The sequence below is a fragment of the Arvicola amphibius genome, chromosome 1 (assembly GCF_903992535.2).
Source record: "Arvicola amphibius chromosome 1, mArvAmp1.2, whole genome shotgun sequence".
In the NCBI taxonomy this organism is placed as follows: Eukaryota; Metazoa; Chordata; class Mammalia; order Rodentia; family Cricetidae; genus Arvicola; species Arvicola amphibius.
Window position 1 is genome coordinate 97,875,658 of NC_052047.1, and position 22,335 is coordinate 97,897,992.

A 22,335-nucleotide genomic window follows, 5' to 3' on the forward strand; every position below is an offset into this window, starting at 1 on the left:
TTATTAACTTGGTGTTTTGTGGAAATCCTAATAGTGGGGGCAGGTGTGCTTTTGATATTTTTTGGCTCGTCTTAGGATTCTTTTCCTCCTATTGGGTTGACTTGTGTAGCCTTGATTGGAGGGCTTTTGCATTGTCTTACTGTATCTTGTTTAATCATGATTGATTTCTGTTTCTTGAAGGTCTGTTCCAGTCTGAAGGAAAAGGGAAATGGAGATGGAATGGATTTGAAGGAGATGGGACATGGGGAAGAACCAGGAGGAGCAAAAGTTGGGGAAACTGTGGTCAGAAAGATATAGTATGAGAGAGGAATCTATTGTCAATTTTAAAAAGTAAAAAATTATTTCTATGTGAATATATTTATTCTTTTATGAAAAATATTTGCAGAAAATTTTAGTAGTTAATAATATTTTGGTGTTGCCATAAAATTTTAAATATAATAAAATTTAGCATTATTTCTTATTACTGGATCTGATAGACTTATTGATATTCATTATTTTTTTGATTTTTAAGATTATAATTACATCATTTCTACTTTTGCTTTCTACCTTCCAAACACTCTTATAAATCCCCTTGCTCTCTTTTAAACTCATAGCCTCATTTTTATTAGTCATTGTAACGTGCATGTATATATGTATATATACAAATAATTGTATGAATAAAGTCAATTTGTACATAAATCCACAACCAATCAAAATACTGAGTTATGGAGCCCTCTGTCAGTGGACATCTATAAAACACTTAAAGTTCCGGAAGCATTTCAGAAAAGGAGATAGAAAAATTGTAAGGGTCAGAGAAATTGCTATGAGAGTGTGTTTCCTAGTAATTTTGTAAGCTACATCTATAAAGTCTTACCAGAATGACTGCCTTAACATAAGATAAAGAAGGTCAACAAGAAGAAACATGTCAAAGTGGACAGAGGAGAGCCCAGAAACCCTCAATCCTACATCTACACAAAGAGCTACAAGCAGCAAAGAAATGCTGAGAGTGGGATAGTCTTCTCCAGGGAAGAGCACACAACTGATTTTCCAATATCAAATGGTCAGCCCCCCAAACATGCATATGTGCAATATTATACGGGTTCATTGGTTTTAATCATGATGCTTGGGCTATTTTCTCCATGGTTCAGGCAATTTACTCTAGTTTAGAGAAAAATCTCTTACTTTCCATTTTTTAAAATGCTTGCACAATCATTCCAACACCACTAGCATAAAATGTTTATTCTTTCCCTACTGATGTTACATTTCTTTTTTATATCAATCTTTGTAATATGGAATAGAAGACTAAATAATGTCAATAAAACTATTTATTGCACATATGGTGTTAATAAGCTCAGAAATAACTAGAAGACACTATTATAATGTAATTGATTTTAGCAAATACTTTCTTCTCAATTTCCATTTCAGAAAAGTCAAAGTTAATTTGCAATTATTTTGATAACTTCCAGTAAGTCACTATGTTTCCTTTGAGATATGCAAATCACCCCACTTATTAAACAAGAGAACAACTGTGGCTGAACTGAAAGATATTGTGTTTCTTTGTTTAATGTGCTAATGTTGACATGCCAATAGAAAAGCTAGATAGCTATTTTTACATTGTTCTTTAATCTTATGACAGACAGAAGACAATTATTTGTTTCAATTAGTATATAAGCACTACATCCATGTTAGAATATGAGCTGTACTTGAGCAAGTCTGTCGAGAGATACACTTCAGCTTTGCTTCCAGTTCAGAACCAAAAGGCTAGATGGGTAGAAAAAAGTTGAGTTTTCATTTCTATGAGTACCCTCTTCACATGATGAAGGCCTGTAGTACCGTGGGATTTTCATGAGTATCAGCAGCTGTGCCCACTGTGCCTCTAGATCTTTGCCTCTGCATAAGTAACTTTCCCACAGCTGCAGAGACTCTTTCTAACATACCATGTAGTTGAAGGATTTCTGATCAAGACTAAAGTACCATTTGTCACTGCAGGTGGCCATATCCTGATTTAAGAAGAGAATGTATTTCATTCAGTGGGGGACATTACACTTTCTTTCTGTGGTTTTCAAGGCCAGAAGAAAGAGAAAATACCCATGTTTGCTGTGAAGATTTTATCATTTCCTATGTAGTATTCCAGGTCTGACCTTAAATCCAGTTACTGACAAATTGGCTATGGTGCAGTCAATGCTTATGGAAGAACCTATAGTCAGGAGAAAGACCTAAAGCAGAGATACATCAATTCCTATTAAAAACCAATTTGCAAGTTTGTATAGAAGGTTGAAACAGAAGGCCAGTTCCCTCATTGGTATTAGAAGTGACCAGTGGGGTTTATGAAATGAGCAGAGAAGGTGAGATATAATATTTAAGATTAGCAAAAGTATTAAGAAAAACAAAAGATGTACATTCTTATGGGGGCCTTCCATGGTGGTAGATAAGTTCCAAAAAGGAAGTAAGGTGTTGGCCAGGCAAGGATGAGGCAGGCATGATAGTTGAGAGAATCTTGCAGCCTGACTGACTAGCAGAGTGTTTCTCTATTTACAAAAAAAATTAGTAAGCATGGAGAGATTCATGTTTGTTCCAAAACATTGATCATATCATTTTATTTTGGACATTACTTTCACTTTCTACTTGCTTCATCTTTTAGTGATTACTGATAAAATGTGAAAGACTCATTTACCCTCAATTTAATCATCATTGATAACAGTTTTTTTTACTCATCAACCATTGTTTAAGAATATAGAGGCAAATGACATTTTGTATGTATGTAATCCACAACACACACACACACACACAACCACACATAACCTTGGTTTGTAAAATGGGGCATGAGTTCATCATGCAAAAATCTATCCCATTCTAAATTATCTGTGTAGATTATTAGACCCACTCCATTTGGTCTCAGGGTGCATTATCCATGTATGACTCAGCTAAGCCCTTGAGCACATGATTGGTCTGCAATTTTCCAAGTATAACTCAGTTAAGCCCTTGCATGCATGCATGAGCCCCATCATCTGCCTATGACATATTCACTTCAACCCCTTGCGTTCATGTGCTAAATAGCTTTTAAAAGCTGGTTGTGCCTCTCTCTCTCTCTCTCTCTCTCTCTCTCTCTCTCTCTCTCTCTCTCTCTCTCTCTGCACACTGTCTGCACACTGACTTCCGCAGGCCTGTACACGCTCCCTCTAATAAACTCCTAAGTGGGTTTGTTATGTATTCCATGTTTTCTTCTCACTCGCACCAGGTAATTTCATCAGTTACCTAAAACAATGCAAATGGATTCAAAATGATAGCTTGAAATGAACAAAGCCCCAAGTGGATTGAAAATTGAAATGAGTATGTTAAATATTTGAATATTATGTTATCTAGTGATCAGAGACTTTACAAGTAGCTTTTATGAGTCAGTGTATTATTTCAAATGTGTTGCAGAGTGTGCACAGACTTGGTTTACACAAAAACACTAATATGATCTTTACACAAGGATATCTTTCTCACACAGAGTGTGTTAGAAGGACTAGACTGCTAAAGGTAACGTGCAAAAGATACATCTAAAAACACAGACCCTTGATTCACTAAAGGATAGTGAGGTGGCTTGGAACTTACCTTTAATAGTGAAGTAAGGCAGTGTTTGCATCTCCAGGCAATGAATGCAAGCATCCTAAGAATCTGCACTTGCTTTATCCTGGTTTCATTTGCAAAATAATAAAGACGTTAATAATCAATGAAGTTTTGTTCCTGCAAGTTCTGTGGTCAGTCCTTGGATATAAGAGAGAAAGTGAAGAAAATTTGACTGAGAGTCAGTAAGTGGGAAGGAGAAGAATAGTTGAGAGAAAAGATTAAATTAAAATTGTGGAATAAGAGTGTGATGTAAAAATAAAATGCAGGCAGGTCCCCGAGTGGTTGCAGTAGTGTTCCAAGATCATGCTGCACATCCCAAAGTGGCAGCAGGCAGAAGGCTGTGGGTCCCAAGAGCAGTTCCCCAAGTAGCTGTAGTAGGCCACAAGGGGCATTGGTTCCTAGACAGGGAGCCTTATGGTGGGTGAGAGACCTCGACAGGGCAACCAGTCCCGGCATGAGGAAAGACAATGGATGGGTATGCCATAAGACCAGCCACAGGTCTATGAAGGTGTTGGTCCTGAACAGGGAGCCATGCAGCAGGCGAGAGACAGAGACATGGATAGGAGTGGTCATGCAGAATGAGATTGGATGTTTATTTAGTGGCTATGAGAAGGTTAAAGGGGCGAAGGGAAAATCAGAGAAAGAAAGGCAGAGAGGTGAGAGCAAGAGAGGGGGGAGGAGAAGAGAGAAAAACGGGGGGAAGGTAAAGAAGGGAGAGACAGAAGCTGCCTCATTGAGAAGAGAAACCAAAGGAAGAGACTCACATAGAACTGAAGATTAGCTTGCCTCAATAGACAAGAGAGGGAGTGGGCATGGCTTGTCTCTTATTAGGACAGAGCGACAATTACAAATAGAAATATGACATTATATTCTGAAAGGAAGATTAAAAGGTGGTGTTACCTCTAAAGCTACAGAGAAACCATGTCTCATAAAAAAAAAAGGTTGTGTTACCATTTTTCTATGCTTACTAGTGGTCATCTGTTCCTTAGCAGCTTTCATTCCTGTCTAGACATGATGTTTTCAGTCTGAAGTCATTGTGAAGTGTTTCTTGGTCACACAAAATAGCTATAGAGTGAGAATCAGGAGTAAAAGATGCAGCAGAAATGCTCGAAAGTAGAGAATCAACTACTTTGCCTTAGGACAATGGAAAATATGTCTTGAGAATATATTAAGAATACTTGGCTTGAGTACAATGACAACATGTGCCTAGGTCCAGATATGCTCTGTCTTCTTCCCTTTTGTATTTGTAGTGAATAATACTGTGATAAAACTGAGGCATTCAGCATCTCTTCAGTAGGCTGATTTCCCCTTCTGTGAGTATATAGTCAGTAGCAGAATTGATGGGTCATCAATGTAAGTTTCTCTAATAAAATAGTATAGTATGTTATGCTCTTTCCTATGGAATTGGGTATATACAGTATGAGTATATATGTCCACAGTAGATTATATCAAGAATTAAAACTTTCCAATGTTAATAAATGTCTGATAATGGCACATTCAAAAGTTATTTCTCCCATCTTTCCACACTGTGTAAATGATACCTTCAGCTGAGGCTACTATGTACTTCCTCTCGACACCTAGAATAGCATTCTCGTGGAAATAAAAGCAATTTAATTTCATCATCAGAACTGAAGCTATTTCCTTGGAGGCTGAATTTGGTCCACATTATTTCTGAGTATGAGATAAAACACTGAACTTGTAAAGTCATCATTAAACTACAAAATTCTAATCACCAGGGAACTGCGAGATGGGTAATATTAACCTGTCAGAGTAAAAATTATAAATTGCTAAGTGATCATTGACCTTTATCAATACAAGAAAATAAGAGTGGGACAACCCTGCTGACCTTTTACAGTGCTTCTTCTGACTGTACACTTACATCAATGAAGTCTCTGTCTAGATTTCACCCACCAGAAGAATAACAATTTAGCATTTTTGGTGACAATAGCTCAATCTACACACTGAATAGTGCTTGAAGCTGAGCAATTCAGAACTGAATAGATTTAGTGGAAGTATGGCTGGTGTTAGTTAAACACATCATTGATAAATTGACTGTATTTTAGAATCACCTAGGAGGCACACCCATAGGCAAGTGTCTTAAGATTTTTTAGAGAGACTGACAGGAGGACGAGAATTCATCATGATTATTGTCACAAAGCATCCCTATAGCCTGAGATCCCATAATGGAATCAAGTTTGAAAAGGAGGCAATCCAACATAAATATTGGTGTTAACGGTATCTCTTCACTGACTGCAAGCACCGTGTAACCAGTCAGAAGGAACTATGAGTAGATGACTTTCACTCTTGTTCCCATGCTTTCCTGCCACAATAGACTATGTTGAGTTTATAAAACATAAACCAAACATATACATTTCTCTTTAATTAAACTTGGGTGACTCCTTCCCCCCGCAAAAAAACCAAAATTAGACAATACAGAAACTTAAATAGTGGTACTATACTTCTAGAAGGAAATAAATCAAAGACTCTACTTAAAGTGAAGTTTGGTAACATTCATCTGTATTCTCAAAATTTACTATAAATATTAAAATCTTATTAATGAATACATACATGAATATTCACGAAAACTTTAAGATACTTAAATTTATTTATTCATCATTCTTATGCAAAATAAGAATGAAGATAGGGAGGAAAAAGAATAGAAAAAATCCATGGTGCCCTTAAATAGCACCTTGGGAAAATATAACATGATATAGTAAAAAATTTAAGGTGACATTTCACATTTCAAAGACCTATAAGAAAGAAGACTTCTTACCTTGTATAGCAATATATTATTTAAATAATTTTTAAGTATCCAGGAAGCATTTGATCACCATCTGAATTATTCAACAGTTAATTCCTTTTGAACTTTTGGCACCTAACTTCTTATCAAAACATTTTGCAAAATTGGACAGGCAGGAATAGACTCCAGTGAATTTTAAAACATCACAGTTTGTGTTAAAGATTTAAATAACATCATCACTATCAGTTCTTAAGATTAAGAGCTGTTATTACTTGGTTATCTGGAGACCAATCTTTATGATCACAGTGCAACCAAGAGGATGCTTTGGATCAACCACTACATTATAAAGACTAAAGAATAAAATTGGGAGAGACAGAAATAGACTAGATGAAAGATAAACAGATACAGATAGATAGATGATAGACAGATAGATGATAGATAATAGATAGATAGATAGATAGATAGATAGATAGATAGATAGATAGATAGATAGATAGATAGATAAAAAGATATATATGATAGATGATAGATAGACAGACAGACAGACAGACAGACAGATAGACAGATAGATAGACAGACAGATAGACAGACAGACAGACAGATAGATAAAAAGATATATATATATATATGATAGATGATAGACAGACAGACAGATAGATAAAAAGATATATATATATATAAATAGATGATAGACAGTATGACAGACAGACAGACAGACAAGACAGACACGACAGATAGATAGATAAAAAGATATATATATATATATATATGATATAGATGATAGACAGACAGACCAGACAGACAGACAGACAGATAGATAAAAAGATATATATATATATATAATAGATGATAGACAGACAGACAGAACAGATAGATAGATATAAAAAATATATATATGATAGAGGATAGACAGGACAGACAGACATACAGACAGACAGACAGACAGACAGATAGGTGATGGATTTAATTATACAGGGAAGTCTACACATATGGAAATACATGGCTTGTTCAATGTTTAGACTAAAATAAAGTAACAACTTGAAGGCCCATCCACAATGATATACTACCTGCAAGATAGATCATGATTTCAAAGATTATACAATGTCCTGATACCAGAAACCAGCTGATGACTCTATGTGTTACATCACCAACTCTAGCACATGGATTCTGTTTGACTCTTGGTGAGAGTTTCATCTTGATTTACTTTCCTGATGGCTAAAGGTGGCTACAAAGTTTGAATGCTTGTATTTCATCATTTGAAATTTTCTTTTGATTTTTTGCATATTTATCTCTTGATTATTTGATGTTTTGTTTGCTTCGTTTTCTTTATAGGTTCGAGATATTTGCCCAGCTGTTAGAGGTATAGTCATCTAAATCATCTCTAATTCTTTCAGCTGACTTTTCATGCTGTTGCTTCCTTGCCGTGCAAAAAGTTTTTTTTTTCTATTTCACACAGATTCATTGTCAATCTACAATTTGCTGGGATATCTACAGACTGTTATAAAAGAATTGATAAGGTATATCTCACTAAAGAAAGAAGGTTTCTAAGTATTTGCCTTTGTTCTGTGCATTTGATTATCACATCTGACATATTTCATCTACTTATAAAATGGGCATAGGATACTACTTAGGGTAGCAGAGTGAGGATTAAAGGAAAATTATGTTGGGCATTCAATGTGCTTCATCTTGAACACTCTTGCTAGGAAAGTCATCTCCAAACAACAGAATGAACTATAGACTTTGCATTCAACAGTACTGGTACTTAAGACTGACAATAATAATTGGGAGATTGAGAAATACTGCTAAAGCTTCTGTAAGGCAAGGACGTGTGGTCAATATGAAAAGAAATAACAGGCCTCCAGAATGGTAAGGGAATTTTCCACCAAATGTGGAGGCACCAAAAATGTGAGCCTGTGTTCCGGTTGAGCCAAGGTCAGAGAGTTGGAACTTTCTCTTAGTTCCTGTCAAGGTTGATTGTGCTCTCACCAGTCAAACAAAGGTCCCAAATAGATATTGATTCAGAGAGTTCTGCTCTCCTCCAGATTAGTTGTCTACAGGTTGGCTAATATCCAGACCTTGTGCTCCATGAATAGAGAAGAGTAGATTGTTCCCACCTCAAACAAGATTCCTAAGGACCAACTAAGTTCAGTTCCCTTTATAGAGATAACTTGGGATTCCACCCCAGTGGGTGGTTTACCTACAGAATGTTGTAGTCTAGGGTGTAAGTGTGACTTGTTTTGTTATAGCAACAGAATGTTTAACTATGAATGTTACTATCAACTATGAACTGTGGACTTTCAATTGGTATGTTCATTTCCTTGTGTCATGTTAATGCAGTCTTTGTCCTACTCTTACTTTTTGGAGTGAGGGGTATTTCAAGCATTTGGAAATTAAATGTGAGCAAATTTAGTTACTGGACTTCCCTCCTGATACTATACCTATACAGCCTTTTTGGTTTTTTTATTTTCATTTGTGTATTCATATCTTTCCTATATTTCTATATTAGCATGCCTTTATCCTGGGGGAGGAGGTATTTTTGTAATGTCTGGCCCTTGACATACAAAACGTATGATAAAGGGCACACATCCAAAATATATAAAGAACTCAAGAAACTAGGAATCAACAAACCAAGCAATAAATTAAAAAAGTGAGGTACAGAGCTAACAGAGAATTAACAATTGACAAATCATCAAATGGCTGAGAAGACTTTAAGAAGCTATTCTTCAGCAGGAAATGCAAATCAAAACTACTTTGCTATTTCATATTATACTTGTCAGAATGTCTAATATCAATAACGCAATGATATCTTATGCTGAGGAGGATGTGGATAAAGGAAACACTCCTCCATTTGCTGGTGGTAGTACAAACTTTTACAGCCACCTTGGAAATGATTGTGGCAATTCTTTGAAAAGTGGGAATCTATATCTACCTGAAGAGCCAGCTATACCACCCAAAGATTGTTCCATCCTACCACTAGGACACTTACTTAACTATGCCCATAATGACTTTAATTATAATAGCCAGAAATTAGAAAAACATCCCAGAGGTCCTTCAATCAATAATGAATTTAAAAATATGTGGTATATATAAATGGTAGAGTATCACCCAGATGTTCGAAAAAAACGACATCATGAAATTTGCAGGCAAATGGATGGAACTAGAAGAGAATCATTCTAAGTGAGGCAACCCAGCCCCAAAAAGATAAACATTCTATGTTCTCACTTATAAGGGGATATTGGCTATTAAGGATACCCATACTATAATCTACAGAATCAGAGATTAAGTAATCCACACCCAAATTAGGAAAACTCAAGGTATCCCAAAAAAGAGGTAGGAAGAAGAATTTTAAGAACCAGAGGGGTTCAGGAAACCAAGACAATAAGGGCCCACAGAATCAACTAAGCAGGGAGCATAGGGGCTCAGAGAAACTGAAGTGGCAATCAGGGACCCTGAAGGAGTCTTTCTGTGCTAGGTACTCTTCATACATGCTGTGATTGTTTAGCTTGAGATTTTTGTGCTATTCCTAACAGTAGGATAACGGGGTGGTTTGACACTTTTTCTTACTCTTGGGACCATTATCTTCCTACTGGGCCTGCCTTGTCTAGCCTTGATATAAGGGTTTTGACCCTAGTCCTATTGCATCTTGAAGTGGTGTGTTCAGTTGTTATCTCTGGGAACACTGTTCTTTCCTGAAGTGAAACAGGATCTTCGGGAGAGGGAAAGTAAGGAGGGGACTGGGAAGGGTGGAGGGAGGAGAGGGTGTGGTTGATGGGTGTTTTATGATAAGACTGAACAAAGAGAACAAAGAAATTTTATTCAAATGTTTTTAAAGCATCATTAAACCTTTCCTTTCTTGAACTGAAATGTGAACACATTTTTATTCTTTCTAAGGGGTAACACAATTTTTATCTGAAAGTTAATTTCATTTCTCCTCCCCAAAACAACATTTTAAACTGAAAATTCAGGTGGGTTTTGTTTCTGAATAATTTGTGTGTGGTCTTTGAAAAGCTCTCTACTTTCATAGTTGAAGTGTGAAAATGTTCTTGTGGTGCCAGAGTTTCATAAAAGTAGCATATACCCATTCAGGATGGATTATGAGAGTAAGTGGGACAGATGCAGAAAAATGCCAAGGTCCAAACCCACAGCTTTTGTATTATAATGACTACAAGTGTAATGGTTCATGATCTTCACTGCTTCTGTTTCTTTCTTTTAGATTTATTTTTCTTTAGTTATGTGTATGCCTGAGTGTTTGTTAACACAAGCCCATGAGTGCAATGTCTGTGGTCAGAAAAGGATACTGGATTCTCAGGAGCTAAAGTTAGAGGTGGTGGAAAGCCTCTTGATGTAGGTGCTGGGATATGAACTTAGGTCCTATGCAAGAGCGATGCCTGCTTTTTGTCACTGACTCACTTCTAGCCCACCTCTTTGCTTCTTATTAATAAAAGATCAATTGAATAATGTCATGAATGCAGACAAGGAATAATTTGCTGTTTGAAGATCATAAACTTGAATTATTTAGTGTCCTATGAGTCTAAGAAGAATGTTTTCCTTTGTTGATGAGAACACCTTATTTCCACAGGAACTCCTTATGTCTTGATTCTTTTCCCCTTCTGTAAAATCTCTATAACTGACATGCTGTCAGATAATAACTCCAGTTTCTCAGCTCTTCCCACATATTAAATAAAATCTTTATTTTCTCCACTTCCATCTTGAATCTAGCCACTTTGTAAATGCACATGCCCTTAAGTTAAAAACAACTAAAAAATATTAATAGCAGGGCTTCTACCCACTTAGTTAAAACTGTATAAATGATAAAAATGAGAAACTCTATATTGTGCATTTTGAGGAATGTATACACTAAAGTTCTTGTTTGATTCAATATAAGCTGTTGTGGAGATTCAAGGTCAAATATGGTCAGTAGTTTTCCAAATACCAGTACTTTAACTATGTTTTGTTAGAACAATGAGAAAACAAAATAAAAATGAAATCCTAAAGCTTCTTTATTAGAACAAAAGGGAAACATGGCTTTGTCTTGCTGCATTGTAGTAGTTAATGACTGGTGCATTGAGACAACAGTGTCCACAGTATACACTGGTACAGGATATATAGAGAACAGATTTCAGAAGGGGGATTTAAATTTGCATAATTTTTAAAGCATGGGATGTTGAAGGAGAGAGGACCTGCTTTTTGTCTTGGCCACTCAGCTAGCTTACACTTGAAATAACCACATAGAAACTGCATTCATTTAAACACTGCCTGGCGCATTAATTTTAGCCTCTTATTGGCTAACTCTTACATCTTGATTCAACCCATTTCTAATAATCTATATGTCACCACGAGATTGTGGCTTAACTGGGAAAGATTCATCATGTCTGACCTGGCAGCTCCATGGTGGCTCTCTCTCTGCTTTCTTCCTCCCAGCATTCCACTTAATTTTCCCCTGCTTACCTAAGTTCTACCCTATCAAGAGCCCAAAGCGGTTTCTTTATTAACCAATGAAAGCAACTCAAAGATAGAAGGACCTCCTACACCATTGCAGGACCAGAAGGGCATGGGGTCTCTACTTCAAGGAATACTAAGAGGCTGAATACGATCAATGGGCAGACTATCCAGAGACATAGAGCTTCACAAAAATACTGTGGTAAATGTTAAGTACCCATGCACAGATAAGTAAGTCAGGCCATGTGGTCATTACACACTGCTCTGGGAACTCCTTCAGCCAATAACCTTTAAGATATTCGCCCACTTTGGGTATGGTCAATTGTACTATATATACAGATGTAAAAATGTGCATGGCCCCTTGGTTGCTGGATTCAGTTCCTATTCCCTACTCATGCAGAGGACTGCTGATCTGTGATTTTACTCCTAAATAAAGAAACCATTATTTAATCCATTCTGAGCTAGTATGGGAGTATTGTACAACAACATATCATATTCAAAATTATTCTGAGAGATAGAATGAGGGAGATGAGACTGAATCCCAGTACTACTCATTGCATCTCATTAGCATAGAGATATCAATGAATAATTGGCATAAATAAAGAGGTGGGAACTTATTTACTGTCAAACATTTCACAGAATAAAAGCACTGAAAAATCCTGGAAAAGTCTGCTGAATTGTAAAATAATATTAACATATTCTAGAAGAAAAGAACAAAGTAACATTTCAAACATAAAAAATAATAAGCTAAGAGCCAAATAGTTTTCCACTAACCAGAAAGGCTTAGAAATTCAAGGAAGTTTTCCAGTGAAATGGAGCTATGAAGACTATGAGAAAAGCTGTAATTGTCATATAGTTATACGACAATAAAAAATGGCTAATCAAAGCCCAAGGTGGTGGCACTTGCCTTTAATCCCAGTACTCAGAAGTCAGAAGTAGGCAGATCCTTGTGGGTTTCAGGTCAGTTCGGTCTGTAGAGCAAGTTCCAGGACAGGTATCAAAACTACACAAAAAACCTTAGTTCAAAAAAACCTAATAATAATAATAATAATAATAATAATAATAATAATAATAATAATAAATGGATAATAAGCATCAAGACAGGGCATGTCACAACTTTCAGGAATCCCACAGTTCATTTGAGGAAATTTAAGGATATCAATTATTGCTTGTCTGTTCTAAGTTATTTTGTGTTGGGTTTGTTGTTGTTCTTGTTGCTTTGTTGTTGTTGTTTTTGTTTTATTTTGTTTGAACCTGCATGTTGCTTTGTATCCCAACCTTGCTACAGACTTTCTATCCTGCTGCCTCATTCTCCCAAGTGCTGAGATTATAGGAGTATATCAACACATTGAGCTTAACTACTATAAGTTTTATTTTCATTCTTTATTTTTTTAAAAATATATTTTTGTGTGTTCTCTGCCTGCATCTATGTCTATGCATCATAAGCATGACTGCAATCACTGGAGGTGAAATAAAGCATCAGATATCCTGGAACTGGAATTACTGACAGTTGTGAGCCACCATGTGGGTTTGAGAAAAGTCAGAGCAGCGAGCACAGGTAAGCACCAAGCCATTTCTCCAACACCCATTTTATTCCTTTAAAAAGGTACATTTTTTAATGTAGGGAGATATATTTTTATAGAGACTAAGTAAAATGGATTAAACATTAAGAAAACTGAAGAAATGGAAACATGGAAAGTGTTTACTCATAAAAGTTAATTTGATTAAGTGAAAGTACAGAACTTTGTAAGTATGTGGTTGAAGTGTGGAGAACTCTAAATAACATTAATACTAGTTTCCAAATTCACCCCAAAAGGATATAACCAAACATGCTGACAGAAAGACTAGAATGGCATTGGTGATGACTGCAAACTGATTTCTGTGAACTCATTTGTGGCAAGATGCCTTCTTTCTATGATGTTATTTACCAGTGACGAGCATGGCATCTTGCTCACCATCTCTGAAGTATGATCTTTCAGTTCACATTCAAAAAAAGGGGAATAGGGTGAAAGTGAAGTAAGATGACAAAAATCATACTTTAGTTTTATAGGTACACCTCAATAAATAGGAGTTTGTGAAATCTCTTACTGGTTATTTGAAGAGAGAAAATATGTACACTTAGAGAAACTTCATTACTACAACTCAGATTTTAATAAAGGTGGTTATCTGCAATTTTCATGGAATATGTTTTCTAGAACTGTTTTGGTTTCCTTTTGTGTCTGAATGGTTTAAATCTGAAACATATAGATGTTAAGTTCTTATAGCTAACACTTTTGAATGCTGGTATTTTTAAATTTTTCTTTATAATCAAAATAATTAAAAATAACCATCATCATTAATAAAGAAAAGGAATAATATATCTACATTGCTGGAAAAGGGAAAAAGTAGTTTAGACTTCAATTTTCATTTTTTTCTTCTGTATCATCTTTACTAAATTGCCCAGAAAATTATCATCAAATTGTTCTACATATTTCCTAATTTTTGTTGCTATATTTTCTTAAGACACTATACAAACAGTACAATGGAAAACTAAATGTAATTTGAAAAAAGAAAAATATTTAAAAATTAATAATTTAATGAAATGGATTATACTATTCCAACTTTTCCTCCTATCTGGTTTGGATGCTATTGTATTAAAACACAATTCAGAGAGAGACTGATTCAAAGTATAAAATAGTTCACTTGATTCTGATTCATAATAATTTTCTTAATTTGCTTTCCATCAGTATAAGATCAATGAAATCAATAACAAAACAAACTGTATAGAAAGTGCCCATTGCTGTAAACAGAGACTATACTATGTATTGCCATGAGGTCATGGCATTACTTCATTTTCTGCATGTCTTGTTTCCTTGGTGCCTGACTTGTGTCTCACCTGACTCTGCCTTCTTTTTTTCTGTATTTCTGCTCATATTTCCCATCTGACTTTACTTTGCAAAGGCATTGGCTGAAACAAATTTATTCATTAGCCAAAAAAGTACCACATATACAGAAGGACACCCCACATCATATACTTTTTCTATCTAATTATAAAGGAAGGATTTAACTTTAACATAGTAAAATTAAATATATAAAACAGCTATCAAGAAATAATTACAGCCTGGCAGTGGTGGCGCACGCCTTTAATCCCAGCACTCAGGAGGTAGAGGCAGGCAGATCTCTGAGTTCGAGGCCAGCCTGGTCTACAAGAGCTAGTTCCAGGACAGACTCTAGAAACTACAGGGAAACCCTGTCTCAAAAAAAACAAAACAAAAACTAAAACAAACAAAAAATAAATAATTACAGTTACAATATTTAGTCTATTTGTATTAGGCAGCAATTAAAAAATATCCTATCATCTAGCTTGTATTTGTGAGTCCAAGTTTTGCATCTATTTTATTTTTTATTATAACTAAGGAAAATTATAATTTTAACTATGTCTTCAACTCCATCAAAGACTCCAGAAGGATATAATGTTTGTTACCTAGATAAATAGGAAGTGCATTGTATGCAACTTCCAAAACTCTAGAATTGACAGAGACATCTCACTTCTAGGGTAGTCACCCAAGGTTCTTCTGTATTAACAAAACTTTGTGGAGTTTCTAGGTTCATGTCACCACCAAGAAGCCTGTCACTGGCAGTTCAGAAACACAATTTAAATGTTTGGTAGTAGAGCCTCTTAAAAGAGCTGCAAGGTTTTTTCCACTAACCCTGAGTTGGGAAGACTCTCTTAAAGAAGATATACCTCTACTTGTCTCTAGCAAACAGAGCTCACTTGAGACAATGTTGTTACCAGGAAACTGTGCTTGCTTGCCTTTTTTTTTCTCTCTAACATATTTAAAAAAAAAAAAACTTTCTCAGTCTGCGTGGGGAAATACTTGCCAAACGTTTGGGTGCCATTTGTAAACAGAGACTGTACTTTTGTTTCCCAGCCACCCAGACCTGTATACAGAAACTATATTGATTACAACACTGTTTGGCCAATGGCTCAGACATATATCTAGCTAGCTCTTGCATCTTAAATTAACAAACTTTTATTAATCTGTGTATTGCCATGTTTCACTGGCATTAACTCATTTTTTACATGTCTTATTTCCACAGTGGCTGACCCGTGTTTTGTCTGACTCTACTTTCTTTTTTTCTGTATATCTGCTTGCATTTCCCACCTGGCTTTACTCTCCTAAACCATTATGTGAAACATCTCTATTCATTAGCCAATAAAAGCAACACATATACAAAAGGACATCCCACATCACACTGCAGTAATAATATTGTTTCGACAGCACGTTTTTGCTACATGTAAAGACTTTCAAGATTTTCATGTCATCTTTATATATTTATATTTTTATATAAAATTTTCATTTTAATACAGTATGAATTTGCATTGAGGTCACTTAAAAATAGATATAAAAGCCACAAAGTTATGAGACAGGAATTTAAACTCTTTAGGCTCATGTGAGAACTTAGCATCATAATTGCTACTAAAAAATGTAGACAAGTTCTGGGTGGTGATGATGCATACTTTTTTATCCCAGCACTCAGGAGGCAGAGACAAGTGGATCTTTGTGAGTTTGAGGCCAGCCTAGTCTACAAGAGCTAGTTAAAAGACAGGCACCAAAGTTAGAAAGAAACTCTGTCTCGAAAAATCACAAAAAAGGAAAAATGAAGACAAATGTAAAATATAAATGCACAAATTCCATAGTGACTTTTATTCCCCTTTTCCAAAACATCATAGACCCTCTTTTAGAGGATAATTATGAGTCTTGTCTTCAGTCGGTATTATGACAGATTTCTCCTGATCTCCATTCACAGCTCCAACTTCTCTAGTACACCATATTCATCTTTTTATTTCCAGTGACATTGGTCTTCCCTTTTGTTTCACAGAGGCAGTCTGTGTAGGACTTCTAAATGTTAAACACGGTACTTAAGTGAGAAAAATAGACACAGATTTTTGAGTAAAGGTTGCATTAACATATTAAGATACAGTGACTGGTTCTTGGAGAAAATCAACAAGATTGACAAACCCCTAGCCAAAGTAATCAAACGACAGAGAGAAAACACACAAATTAATAAGATCAGAAATGAAAAAGGGGACATAACCACAGACACAGAGGAAATTCAGAGAATCTAAAAAAGTGTCCATTTCTTTTACATTTTCCAATTTTGTGGCATACAGGCTTTTGTAGTAAGATCTAATGATTCTCTGAATTTCCACTGTGTCTGTGGTTATGTTCCCTAGATCTTACTACAAAAGCCTGTATGCCACAAAATTGGAATATGTAAAAGAAATGGACACTTTTTTAGATAAGTACCATATACCAAAGTTAAATCAGGACCAGGTACATACTCTAAATAGTCCTGTTAGTCGCGAAGAATTGGAAACTGTTATCAGAAACCTCCCTACCAAAAAGAACCCAGGACCTGATGGGTTCAATGCAGAATTCTACCAGAACTTCCAAGAAGACCTAATACCTATACTCCTTAAGGTATTTCATAATATAGAAACAGAACAGTCATTGCCAAATTCCTTTTATGAAGCTACAATTACCCTGATACCTAAACCACACAAAGACCCAACCAAGAAAGAAAATTACAGGCCAATCTCACTCATGAACATCGATGCAAAAATTTTCAATAAAATACTGGCAAACAGAATCCGAGAACACATTAGAAAAATTATCCACTATGATCAAGTAGGCTTCATCCCAGAGGTGCAGGGCTGGTTCAACATACGAAAATCTATCAATGTAATCCATCATATAAATAAACTGAAGGATAAAAACCATATGATCATCTCATTAGATGCAGAAAAAGCATTTGACAAAATTCAGCACCCCTTTATGATAAAGGTCTTGGAGAGATTAGGGATACAGGGGTCATTCCTAAATATAATAAAGGCTATTTACAGCAAGCAGACAGCTAACATCAAATTAAATGGAGAGAAACTCAAGGCCATCCCACTAAATTCAGGAACGAGACAAGGCTGTCCACTCTCTCCTTATCTCTTCAATATAGTGCTTGAAGTTCTAGCAATAGCAATAAGACAAAACAAGGGAATCAAGGGGATTCAAATTGGAAAGGAAGAAGTTAAACTTTCGTTATTTGCAGATGATATGATAGTGTACATAAGCGACCCGAAAAACTCCAGCAAAGAACTCCTACAGCTGATAAACTCCTCCAGTAATGAGGCAGGATACAAGATCAACTCCAAGAAATCAGTTGCCCTCCTATATACAAAGGATAAGGAAGCAGAGAAAGAAATCAGAGAAGCGTCACCTTTCACGATAGCCACAAATAGCATAAAATATCTTGGGGTAACCCTAACCAAGGAAGTGAAAGACCTATTTGACAAGAACTTTAAGTCTTTGAAGAAAGAAATTGAAGAGGATACCAGAAAATGGAAGGATCTCCCTTGCTCGTGGATTGGGAGGATCAACATAGTAAAAATGGCAATACTACCAAAGGCAATCTATAGATTTAATGCAATCCCCTTAAAGATCCCATCAAAATTCTTTACAGATATTGAGAGGACAATGATCAACTTTATATGGAAGAACAAGAAACCCAGGATAGCCAAAACAATCTTATACAATAAAGGAACTTCTGGAGGCATTACCATCCCTGACTTCAAACTCTATTACAGAGCTACAGTATTGAAAACAGCTTGGTATTGGCATAAAAATAGAGAAGTCGACCAATGGAATCGAAGAGAAGACCCACATCTTAACCCACAAACCTATGAACACCTGATTTTTGATAAAGGAGCTAAAAGCACATAATGGAAGAAAGAGGGCATCTTCAACAAATGGTGCTGGCATAACTGGATGTCAACCAGTAGAAGAATGAAAGTAGATCCGTGTCTATCACCATGCACAAAACTCAAGTCCAAATGGATTAAAGACCTCAATATCAATCTGAACACACTGAACCTGTTAGAGGAGAAAGTGGGAAGTACTCTACAACATTTGGGCACAGGAGACTGCTTCCTACGTATAGCCCCAGCAGCACAGACATTAAGTGCATCATTGAATAAATGGGACCTCCTGAAGCTGAGCAGCTTCTGTAAAGCAAAGGACACTGTCACTAAGACACAAAGGCAGCCTACTGACTGGGAAAAGATCTTCACCAACCCTGCAACAGACAAAGGTCTGATCTCCAAAATATATGAGGAACTCAAGAGACTAGACTTTAAAATGCTAATGAACACAATTAAAAAATGGGGCACTGAACTGAACAGAGAATTCTCAACAGAAGAAGTTCGAATGGCCAAAAGACACTTAAGGGCATGCTCAACCTCCTTAACAATCAGGGAAATGCAAATCAAAACAACGTTGAGATACCATCTTACACCTGTCAGAATGGCTAAAATCAAAAACACCAATGATAGCCTTTGCTGGAGAGGATGTGGATTAAGGGGTACACTCATCCATTGCTGGTGGGAATGCAAACTTGTGCAACCGCTTTGGAAAGCAGTGTGGAGGTTTCTCAGGAAATTTGTGATCAACCTACCCCAGGACCCAGCAATCCCACTCTTGGGAGTTTACCCAAGAGATGCCCAATCATATTACAAAAGCATTTGTTCAACTATGTTTATAGCAGCATTATTTGTAATAGCCAGAACCTGGAAACAACCTAGATGCCCTTCAGTGGAAGAATGGATGAAGAAAGTGTGAAATATATACATATTAGAGTACTACTCAGCGGTAAAAAAACAATGACATCTTGAATTTTGCATGCAAATGGATGCAAATAGAAAACACCATCCTGAGTGAGGTAACCCAGACCCAAAAAGATGAACATGGGATGTACTCACTCATAATTGGTTTCTAGCCATAAATAAAGGACATTCAGCCTATAATTCGTAAAAAATCTTAGAGAAGCTATATAAGAAGGTGAACCCAAAGAAAATCATATAGTTATCCTCCTGGATACTGGAAGTAGACAAGATTGCCGGACAAAAAATGGGAACATGGGGGTGGGGTGGGATGGGGGCAGGGGAGAATGGGGAGAGAAAAGTGTGAAGTGGAGGATGGGAAGAGCTTGGGGGAATAGGATGGTTGGGATATAGGAAAAGTAGATATGGGAACAAGGAATTATATATCTTAATTAAGGGAGCCATTCTAGGGTTGGCAGAAACTTGACTCTAGAGGGGTTCCCAGGTGTCCAGGGAGACGCCCCCAGCTAGGTCCTTGGGCAGCTGAGGAGAGGGTGCCAGAAATGTCCAGATCTTATTGCCATACTCATGAATATCTTGCATATCACCATAGAACCTTCACCTGGCACTGGATGGAGAAAATGACAGAGCCCCACATAGGAGCACCGGACTGAGATCCCAAGGTCCCGATGAGGAGCAAAAGGAGGGAGATTATGAGCAAGGAAGTCAGGACCGTGAAGAGTGCGTTTACCCATTGAGATGGTGGTACAGAACTAACGGGAGACCACCAAGTCCAGTTGGAATGGGACTGATGGAACAGGGGACCAAACTGGACTCTCTGAATGTGGCTGACGGTGGAGGATGACTGAGAAACCAAGGACAACGGCAATGAACATGAACTCTACAGCATGGACGGGCTCACTGTGAGCCTTGTCAGTTTGGTTGCTCACCTTCCTGGACTTAGGGGGAGCTGGGAGGACCTTGGAATTAACATATGAAGGGAACCCTGATGGCTCTTTGTCTTGGAGAGGGGTGGAGTGGTGGGAGTATGGGTCGAAGGGAGGGGAAGGAAGGGGGAGGAGATGGAAATCTTTAATAAAAAAAGAAAAAAAAGAAAAAAAAAAGAAAAAAGATACAGTGAAAGCAAATGTTCTCTGAACTGTATATAAAGGTAAAAAGGAAGGTGAGGGTTAGAGTCTTTCCCAATTGAAAGAAAGGAAAGGAACAAAGCCCTCAGAAAAAATAAATTAAATTTATTATCTGCTTTTACTCTTACTTTTTATAGGTCATTGACACATGAATTATATTTTTATGCAGATGATTTGTCTGCATCTTACATATCAAGAGAATTGGACTTGACATTGAATTCTCCATGATAAAATAAGGGAGAAATAATATGTAATTTCAGGCTTTCAAAAACAGATAGATTTATAACTTCAGTATTATCCAGTAAACTATGGTTTAAATTGAACTGTAAAATTTATAATGTGAGGTAACTATATCATTTTAAAATAATAATGCAAATGGAATTACAGGATCTCACAGCTAAGTATATCACTATTATAAATCAAAATCATGAATTTCCTTCATGTGTCATAATCAATATTGTAATTGAAATATATGAAAAAGTATAAAACTTCCAGATATGTCTGTAAAAGAATTTGGGAGAATATATGCATACACAGAGATGGAAAATAGTTTATATAAGGGAATGAAGCATCCTAGGCTCAGATAACATTTGCACAAAAAGCTAGAGGCAAAGACAGGGAACAAGGATTTGGAGACCAACCTGAAAGTCTAATACACTAAGATAACCCTGGGCTTGGGAATGAAAGTGGAATTGAGACCAGGAGAGGAGATGGGGATTAAATGTTCAAGGCTTTTGCTAACAGGATATGGATTTTGAAATTAACATTTTGCCCAGAGCCAACCCTAGGCTTGCTTTTCTCAAGTGCAGGGGAGACACCTGAAATATTGAAATAGGTTAGTCTCTCTGGGGCTCATTCATTATGTTCAGTTAGGAGGAGAGGTTTGACATGTCCAAAACTGATGTCAAGGATGTCAGCAAGAACAATTATACTGCTGCTAAATTTCAATTTTTTTCCTTTTAAATTATTTTTAAAGATTTATTTTATCTTAAGTTATTTGTCTGGATGTCTGCATGGGGGTGTATGTGCATGTGAGACAGTGCAGGACTCAAGGGAGGGTAGGGGAGTCAGATGCCCTGGAGCTGGAGTTACAGGCCGACCTGGGTCAGCCAGCATAGTGCTAGGAACCTAGCTCAGCTCATCGACAAGTGTGGTGATACTTCTCTTAACTGCTGAGCCACCGATCTCTCCAGTCCCAAATTTCAATTCTAGCGAATTTTTAATGGAATATAATGCTCAAATAAAGAATATTATATCCTCATAACAGAATTCTAAAATTTATCTTCTGAATTAAAACAATTCATCTATATATTGATATAATTAATTAATTACTGCTGTCATTCAGTGTTTTCTGGTGATGAACTGACTCATCATCAATACTTCAGACTATACTGCCTGATTATACTCAGAGGTAATGCTAAGCTCTTCCCATCTGCCACATGTGACAGTGGCCTCAATAAAGAACCATATACAGAATACATGAGCACAGGGATAAAATTGCTTACTTTAACTTTCCTCCATACCTTGTGACTGAGGAAATAGTCCTAGAGTAGAATGCACTAGAATTTGAAGGGAATCCTGCCATTTTAAAAAATGTCTTTACCTTTCTGTATCTATTAACAGGCAACTACATCCTCAACTTTTCCATGTCCTGGCTCTAAGGAAGTCACAGGGGCTACTCACAGTAAAGAAAATTGCTTTTCATATAGGTATAGAGAAGTGGTTTGTGTATAAATGTGCCTATTTAGATTCAGCCTACCTCTGAGAATAGAACAATCCTATCT